Below are 7,730 nucleotides of genomic sequence, written 5' to 3' on the forward strand. Positions count from 1 at the left end.
AAAGTTTTATACAAAATTAAATTAACAAACAGTTGTATTTAAATTTGCCTGACTACAACAGTAAAAAGTGCTGCATACTTCACTTTTGTTTAATACTTTCAAGTTGTTTTTATTTACTGATGCTTAGATTTTCTTTAAAAGTTTTAATTTTTTTAATTTTTTTAAACCTTTTAATTAAAGGAAAAGTCGATATTCTTCCACTTTCTTCCACTTCATCACTGTTGGATAAATTTTTTAAAGACATTAATTTTGTCCCCCAAAGATGATTCCTATCATTTTGTGATCTAACCATCAACCTTAGGTCTGATTGAGGACCCGCCTGTTAACAAATTACCACAATAAAAGGGGCACTCCACCAAGTTTACATGTCCAGTCGAGCCCACAGAGAGTATTTGGGCCTGTAAGATATCTTGAAGAAGTCTTTGTCAAAATGTTAATGTGTCTCTCGCAAATACCCTCTAATCTATGGAAATGATGACTGAATTCCTGGAGTGTGTCTTTAACTTTGGCTCGTCACCAGAGAAAAAAACAACTTCAGGCAAGTGGCGACACGTCAGAGAAGAGCTCATCTTGATGTGACGTTTGCTCTGAAGACATATTCTGGTTAAAAATAGGTTTTAAAAGGACGAAGAAAATGGACACAAGCAGGTGTAATTACATCTCTATTTTATTTCCTAGATAAATAAAGAAGTAAGATTGATTTTGAGACTAAGAAAACATGCTCCTCGGGCCGGCGATTGCATCACCACTAGTAGGATTTACATCCTGTTTACGAATATATAACCATGACAACCGACAGCTTGACAAGTACATGAAGATATGGCTGACAATTAGCCCAGTTTTCTTTTTAATTCCCACCAACTGGGTCACTTTGTGGGGATTTACTTTGAGTTTACACTTCTTCTATTAACCACAGGGTGGTGCTGCAGTGTAGTTCAATGTTCGTCACTCGTCATAGAGGTGTTGTTTACAAGTTTGAGGCAACAGCAAGAGTCAAAACTAAGGACGCCACATATCAAGAGAAAGATGTTAGGATTAGAAAAATGTTATATTTTTATGTACTTGTGCAAATTCCAGGTGCATATGCATGAAAAAAAAACTGACAGCAATATAAACGGAGAGTCAAAATGCATCTACGTGCACAAGTTTACACAAGACATCAAGGACACGACCTCACACGTCCAAGAAGGGAGCCTTGTCTCCTGACGTCACCGCTCGGTGGATTTATGAGCAGTGATTCATGTTGGCGGGCGGTAAGCAGCGCAGGAATAAAAAAAAAAGAGAGAATGAACTCAAGACGAGATGAGGAACAACTGCAGAGTGCCTCAGTCGTACCTCACGCGGTTTATGACATCATGCATTTGGATTTCATCGATCCATATTCGGTGCTGGAAAAAGGGAACAATTCATGGAAAACCAGTGTTTGCCTTTATTTTCCCTGCATCACTCAGTGGTTTGCTGTCAGTTCTGGTCAATCACCCTTTTTTCATCCACTCCACCCAGTTTGGTTTTTTTGAACTCATGAAAATCCCCTTCGGTTGAGGGGGGGAGGGGGGGGGATTGTCGCTGATTGGAGGGAATGAAGCTGTGCCAATCTGAGGTATTCTCCGGCTCCAGCTTCGGCTCCTTATAAAGACCGTGCGATGTACATCGTTTGTGTTTAAAATGTGCACAAACTCAGCACGAGAGCTTCTAAAAATGGTAAAATGCTATTTGGTTGTCCGTCGTGGAAATCATGATGTGCAGTAACGCGGAAAAGATTTTAGACGTTTAGATTTCCGGCACAGCGTACCATCGGCGGGAGCGTTCGGTTGGCTCCGGTTTCATTCAGCTATCTTCGGCGACAGGAAGAACAAGGAGTCCTGTGACAGATGGTTCGGCCCCCTCGGAGTCCTGATCAGCATCCAGTCGATCAGTGTGGGATTACAACAGCACAAAATCCACTCGTAGTTCCCCAAACTACCGCCCTGCCAGGCAGCTCGAAAATCTGGTCAAACCAAATACTGATTCATCTTCTTTTTTTTTTTTTTTTTTTTTTTACTGCAGGAGGTTTCCTTTTATAACATTATTTTTTTGATGTCCGGACTCTGTAAAGTACACGATAACATTTACATGATTAATGTTGCTGACATTTTTTTTTTTTTTTTGTCAATTTATGTCGATTGCCTTCAAAGTTACTTTAAACCAGCGGTGAAGTAGCTCGTGGAAAGCGTCATTGTTGTTGCTATGGTTACTAAATCAGTGCTGCGAATGGACACACACCCGGACTTTCAGAGAGGATTACGGACGAGGCCACGGTTTGAAACTGCTCATCATCATCACGCGCAAAAACAAGAAGATTTTCAAAATAAAAGACCAGAGTATTATATGAGGGTTGAAGTGAAAAAACAGCAAAGTTGCAGTTTCGGTCCACGTTTGTTTTGTCTGAGTTACGGCGTTGAGGATTTTTGCAGAACATTTCAATGTCACAGTGAACGTTTTTTTTTAAGTGAAGTACACCTTAAATACGAGAGCTTCCCTTTTGCGCTACTTTTGAGCAACGAAAGGATTTGTTTACTTCCACCTTTGATTTTTTTTTTCCCACCACTTTCTGCCATGTGATGCAGTTTTTAAATGACCTTTTAAAGGATGTAACAGCCGCCTGATTTTAATGAGCGCTGTAGGGGAGACAGAGAGAGAGAGAGAGAGAGAGAGAACAGTACATGTTGTTACCGACTGGACAGCGAGGGCTGAAATAATTTATGTCGGCACAAAATTTACTTAAAACACAGAAAACAGGTCTTAAAATTGCATTTCTGAGCCTTTTGTACTCGGATAAGGTACATGGATGGATTTTAATCTATTTTGACAGGCTAGTTTTGTTAAGAGTATTGTTTAAAAAAAAAAAAAAATCAGGCTGACATTGAATTAAGCAACAACAAAAACATAGATGTTCAAAAAGATCCTAATCCTAAAACTGATAAACATAGAATAATGCCTGTGAGCATCATTGGGATGTTTTTATTTTTTATTTTTTTTTAATCATTTTAAAAGCCACAAACTGTCCAAAAAAAACAAAACAGGTTGATTTATGAAAGCGATAAACCTTGTTCTTGTTTTGTTTTGAATCGCGTCAAAGTTTATTTCTACAAATTTCAATGTTAGATTTCATTCGTCTGAAAAAGCTCTCGTCAGAGGGAACAAAAAATTTGAAGGTGAACTGCCTGAAACGGCATTGGTGAGCGGCAACATCCACCGATTGCAGCCTAATGGCCCAAATTACACACCTCATGACTCATGATGGGAGGACTGTGTGACCATTTAAAATCAGCTGTGACGGGACGGCACACACACACACACACACACACACACACACACACACACACACACACACACACACTGCTGATTTGCATGCACACACATGGAGGCACAAAGGAAACTTGAGTTACAAAGACAGAACTACAGATTAAGCACATAATACATTATTTCCACATGGGTAACTCATGAATAATGAATTGGATTTGTACACTGTTGAGCATTGAGAATGAAGCCCAACTTTGAACTTTGACCCTTTAAAAGTTTGACACCAAACTTCTGGTCGCGGCAGTGTTTTAAACCGTCGCTGTGGAAGTACTAACGCTGCAAACTGCATCAACACGGCCACATTTACACCTCCGGCTGTTTACTTTCTCTCCGTGGATATTTACACCCTACATTTATTGCACTGGAGAGAAGAAACACGAGGTGTCTGACAATATCCTAATAATCACAGGTTCCCTTTTTGTTTTGTTTTTTCGTCCTGTCACATGAGACCTCGACGTTTGATTATTACACCGCGGTTACGTCACGGTCGGAGCAGATCCACTTCTGGTTCAAGTTTGTCCTCTGGAGAAGCCAGTCGATCCGTCTCTGATCGTAACTGTGTTTGTACAACGCAATGATGTTTAACCAGAGATGGCGTCTGCTTATATCTGCATGTTCTGCAGCTGCTTTATGGACCTTTAAATTGTAATCATCCGGTCAAGTGTGCAGAGATTCATTAGTGCCGGATGAGAAATGTTTATTACTAATAAGGTAATGACTTAGTCCTGTGATGTGTCTTGAATCTCTTTTTAGAGTCAGTTTATCAAAAAGAGCAACCGGCAGCGATGTCACATGTTGGTTTGTAAACGGCCGATATGAAGCATCGAGTTCGGGTTTTGGCCGGCGCCATCTTTGCCAGTTCGGAGCGGTTTGGAGCAGGAACTGACCATATTTGGGCGAACTGGGGGAGGAGCCAGCGGTGGATCTGACTCAATCTGATTGGAAACCTGAAGATACTACGACTCGCCCACCGATAGCTGTAACCTGACTGCACCACAGACCTGTCAATCAAACAGATACGCCTTTTTAAAGTTTATTTTCTAATGAACGAGGGATTATTTTCAGATGGACCGACAGGAAACTGATAAGAAGGAGCGACTTTAGCTAACAACGAGATAACTAGTGGAGACATTTTCTTGACTTAGAATTTAATGACAGAAGTTGAATGGGAGTCTATGGAGTCTACGGAGGCTTTTTTTGGAGGCGACCTCTAGTGGCACTCGGTGGTGTTGCAGCTTAAGGCACTTCTGCATCGGAACCATTTTTCAAACCCGTAAACTACGGACACTTTTATATAAAATCTAGTAGTTGAACACCACTGATGTCTTTTTCTATTTACCAAATCGTGGCATAAATATTTGATCACCAATCAGCCAGTTGTAACTTTGACTGCTTGCAAGACCTTAAAAACTACATTCAAGACTTTCAACGATTTTGAAAGCGGACAGAGATGTGAAAAGGTGTGAAGCGGCTGACTTTGTGTGCATGTTTTGTTTTTGTTTTTTATCCACGCTGCATCATTTTGTCACATTTCCAGCGTGGCTGCCGTTAACTGAGCTGTTCATGGACGCTTCATCTCCCTCCACAGACAATACAAGTGCAGGAAAACGCTCATACATCCAGGCAATTTATACGGTAGACTTGACACAGATTCTAAGTATTCACACTGACACACATCCCAGTAACTCATCCATCATCAAGCTGACCCCACATGCCCCCCCCCCAGCTTTTGATCCAAATTGAGATCTGACCTGCTTGCCGTTCCTCACGTAGCCTCAGCGCCGCTCATTCTGGCCCGCCACGACTGACTTACACACTTATAAACAATCTTCTCTTTTTTTCTTTGCACAAGCCACCGTGTTGTTTCGGATCATTTAACTCAAAGCCGGGAAAAGTCTAAGTCTTTGTTTTGGGTTTCGATATGCTAATTGTCACGGCCGAGGAGGGTTGCGTCATGAAAGCCGTCTTTACGATAATCCTGGAGCGGCGCTTTTTAACTGGAAGTAGTGAATGTTTAAAAAAAATCATTCTTAGCAAAACTATTAGCAGCTGTGACATCTTGCGTCCTTGTGTGGAAGGAGCCCTGCAGGGAATTTGTATTTTTCACTTGACAAAATCTTATTGAAATCCTACAGCAGCAGCGGCTTTTCTCGCCGACTTTGTTTGTCCGGGTGAAGTTCCCGTATTTCTTCCATCCATCCATCTTTTTTAAACCCTCATTTATATAAACTGACAGATTGGATTGATAAAATGTCTAAAATTGGCCAGTTAAATCCGTGTAGTTGATGTTATTGCAGTGTATTGCAAAAACCAAATACACGCACAAAAATATTAAAAAAGAGAAAGTAAATCAACAAATAAAATAATAGCACATCGTGACTTTGGTTTTCTTTAAAGCTTATTGTAAATGTAAAGAACCTGAGTCAAACAGGAATAATGATGTCAGACTGACTGCCAGCCCGTACCGCTTTCATTTCAGATTCGCCCCTTTCCACCGAGCGTCCCTCCAGATGACCGACGCAATTATCCTTCGGTAACGGTCCTCCTCCTGACTAATGGGGATGAAGCTGAAGGTTTATGAAGGAGCTGTTGGATGAGCGGAGCCCGAGTGGGATAATTTACTAAGACTGAGTCACATTACCGAGGCCGTTCCCTGTCAGCGTGGTTTACGAGGGTCCGCGTCCACGGCGCCCCGACGCTGCCTCGGCCGCTCGTGACCTTCGGAGCCATTAATAGAATCGTAAATGTGATGAGCACCACACATTAAAACCCACCGGTTTTTGTTTTTGAAACTCCTCCCCCACCAGTCTGAAAACTAAACTCGCTAATCTCATTCAATTCACTTGTTTTGGTCAAAACAAAAGCTCGCCCGGACGCGTGGGCTGCGATGTTTTGCTTTGGAAACACCACTTGTTTAAAAATTAAAAAAAAGGAAAGAAAAAAGGAGGATAATACAGTATAAACACCATCAACACTGGAGGCTAATCCCCCCCCTCCTCCCCCTCCTCAAAGACAAAGATACTCCGAGGTCACAGGCTTAGTCAGCACCATCAAATGCTAAGATGACCTACATTTTCCGATCAAGTGACCTCTTGTGTTTTGTTTTTCTGCCTTCCATTTCCCGCCAACAGTCACTTTCTTCTGCTAATTATTCAGATAATACCGGGAAAACGTGGGGAAAAGAGAGCAGGATTGATGCACGCAGTGAAGCCTGCTGGGAATTCACTGCTGACGACATTTGTTCAGAGTTGGTATGTCCCTCAGCCTTCAGCTCTCAGGTTGCCCTTCATTAGCTTCTTTTGATGGTGAAAGCTGCACTGAGTTTCATACTAACGCTGAATCAAATAATGATTTGCAATTAAAAGCTGACTCTCACTTGCAGGTGTGATAATGCGAGTATGGAGAGACTTTAAAACAATTGAAAACCTGAACTAGCAGTTTAGCTGCCTGACCAGAGGCCATAGCTCAACTGTTAGGGTGGCAGATGAGAAAATGACCATGGAAACCCATTTTCTAGAAGTAATTTAAGTTTAGTTTCTATTCTAGGTTTGAGGACCTGCTGGGAAGGTTTACCACAGAAAACCAAAGAAGTGTCATGTTGTGATATTCAGTTTTTCCAAGAACAGCCACCCTGTTGCTGGATTGACTCGTGAACCTGAAGTAGGAAAAAATAAATAAAAAAAATAAAAATAGATATATATATATAACTCTCAAACACATTTATTTTACATGAGTAAAAATCTATATTCCAGAAAAATAGTTTTAGTTTGTTAATGCTTTAACAGAATAACTCCTAATATTCACTTTGGTCCAAAACAACATTTAAAAGATATATTTTGTGAGGTTGACATCTCTGTGAAAAAAAACCCTGCTGTGTTTTCTGTGCCTTTTCCCTGCAACACCTGCAGGTCTGCGTCTGGCTGTGCTGAACACACCGAGCCATCATCATCTTGCCGCTGTGCGAGCTTCGCCTCCGGCGCTCCAATCAAATCCTGCTGTCTGGATGAGCGCTGGTTAGCAACAGGAGGAAAATCTGCAATCAACTGCGTGTTGACAGAAACCTTTTTTTTTTTTTTTTTTTTCACCTGGCCCACCATTGCTGTTGTCAACACCAAACAAATGAAGAAAAAAAACCCCAAAGTGTTATAATCTGTCCCGTGAAGTCCAAACTGATGATTTGGGCTGTGTTGCTGGCACCCGCCGGCAGCTGCTGCTCTGCAAAAGGTTGAAGTGCAACAACCGAGCGTTACCTCGGCGACAGTGAGATGATGGAGTGGCACTTAGACGGATCACAATGTCAACATCCTCCACCTCGCTCGTTGTGACAAATCTGCTGAAATGACTCATTTAATAAATCAAAACTAGAATTACTGCCTCGTGGTTGTTCG

The sequence above is a fragment of the Embiotoca jacksoni genome, unplaced genomic scaffold (genome assembly GCF_022577435.1).
Source record: "Embiotoca jacksoni isolate LCO1_2020_lvr unplaced genomic scaffold, fEmbJac1.0.p SCAF_19, whole genome shotgun sequence".
Classification (NCBI taxonomy): Eukaryota; Metazoa; Chordata; class Actinopteri; family Embiotocidae; genus Embiotoca; species Embiotoca jacksoni.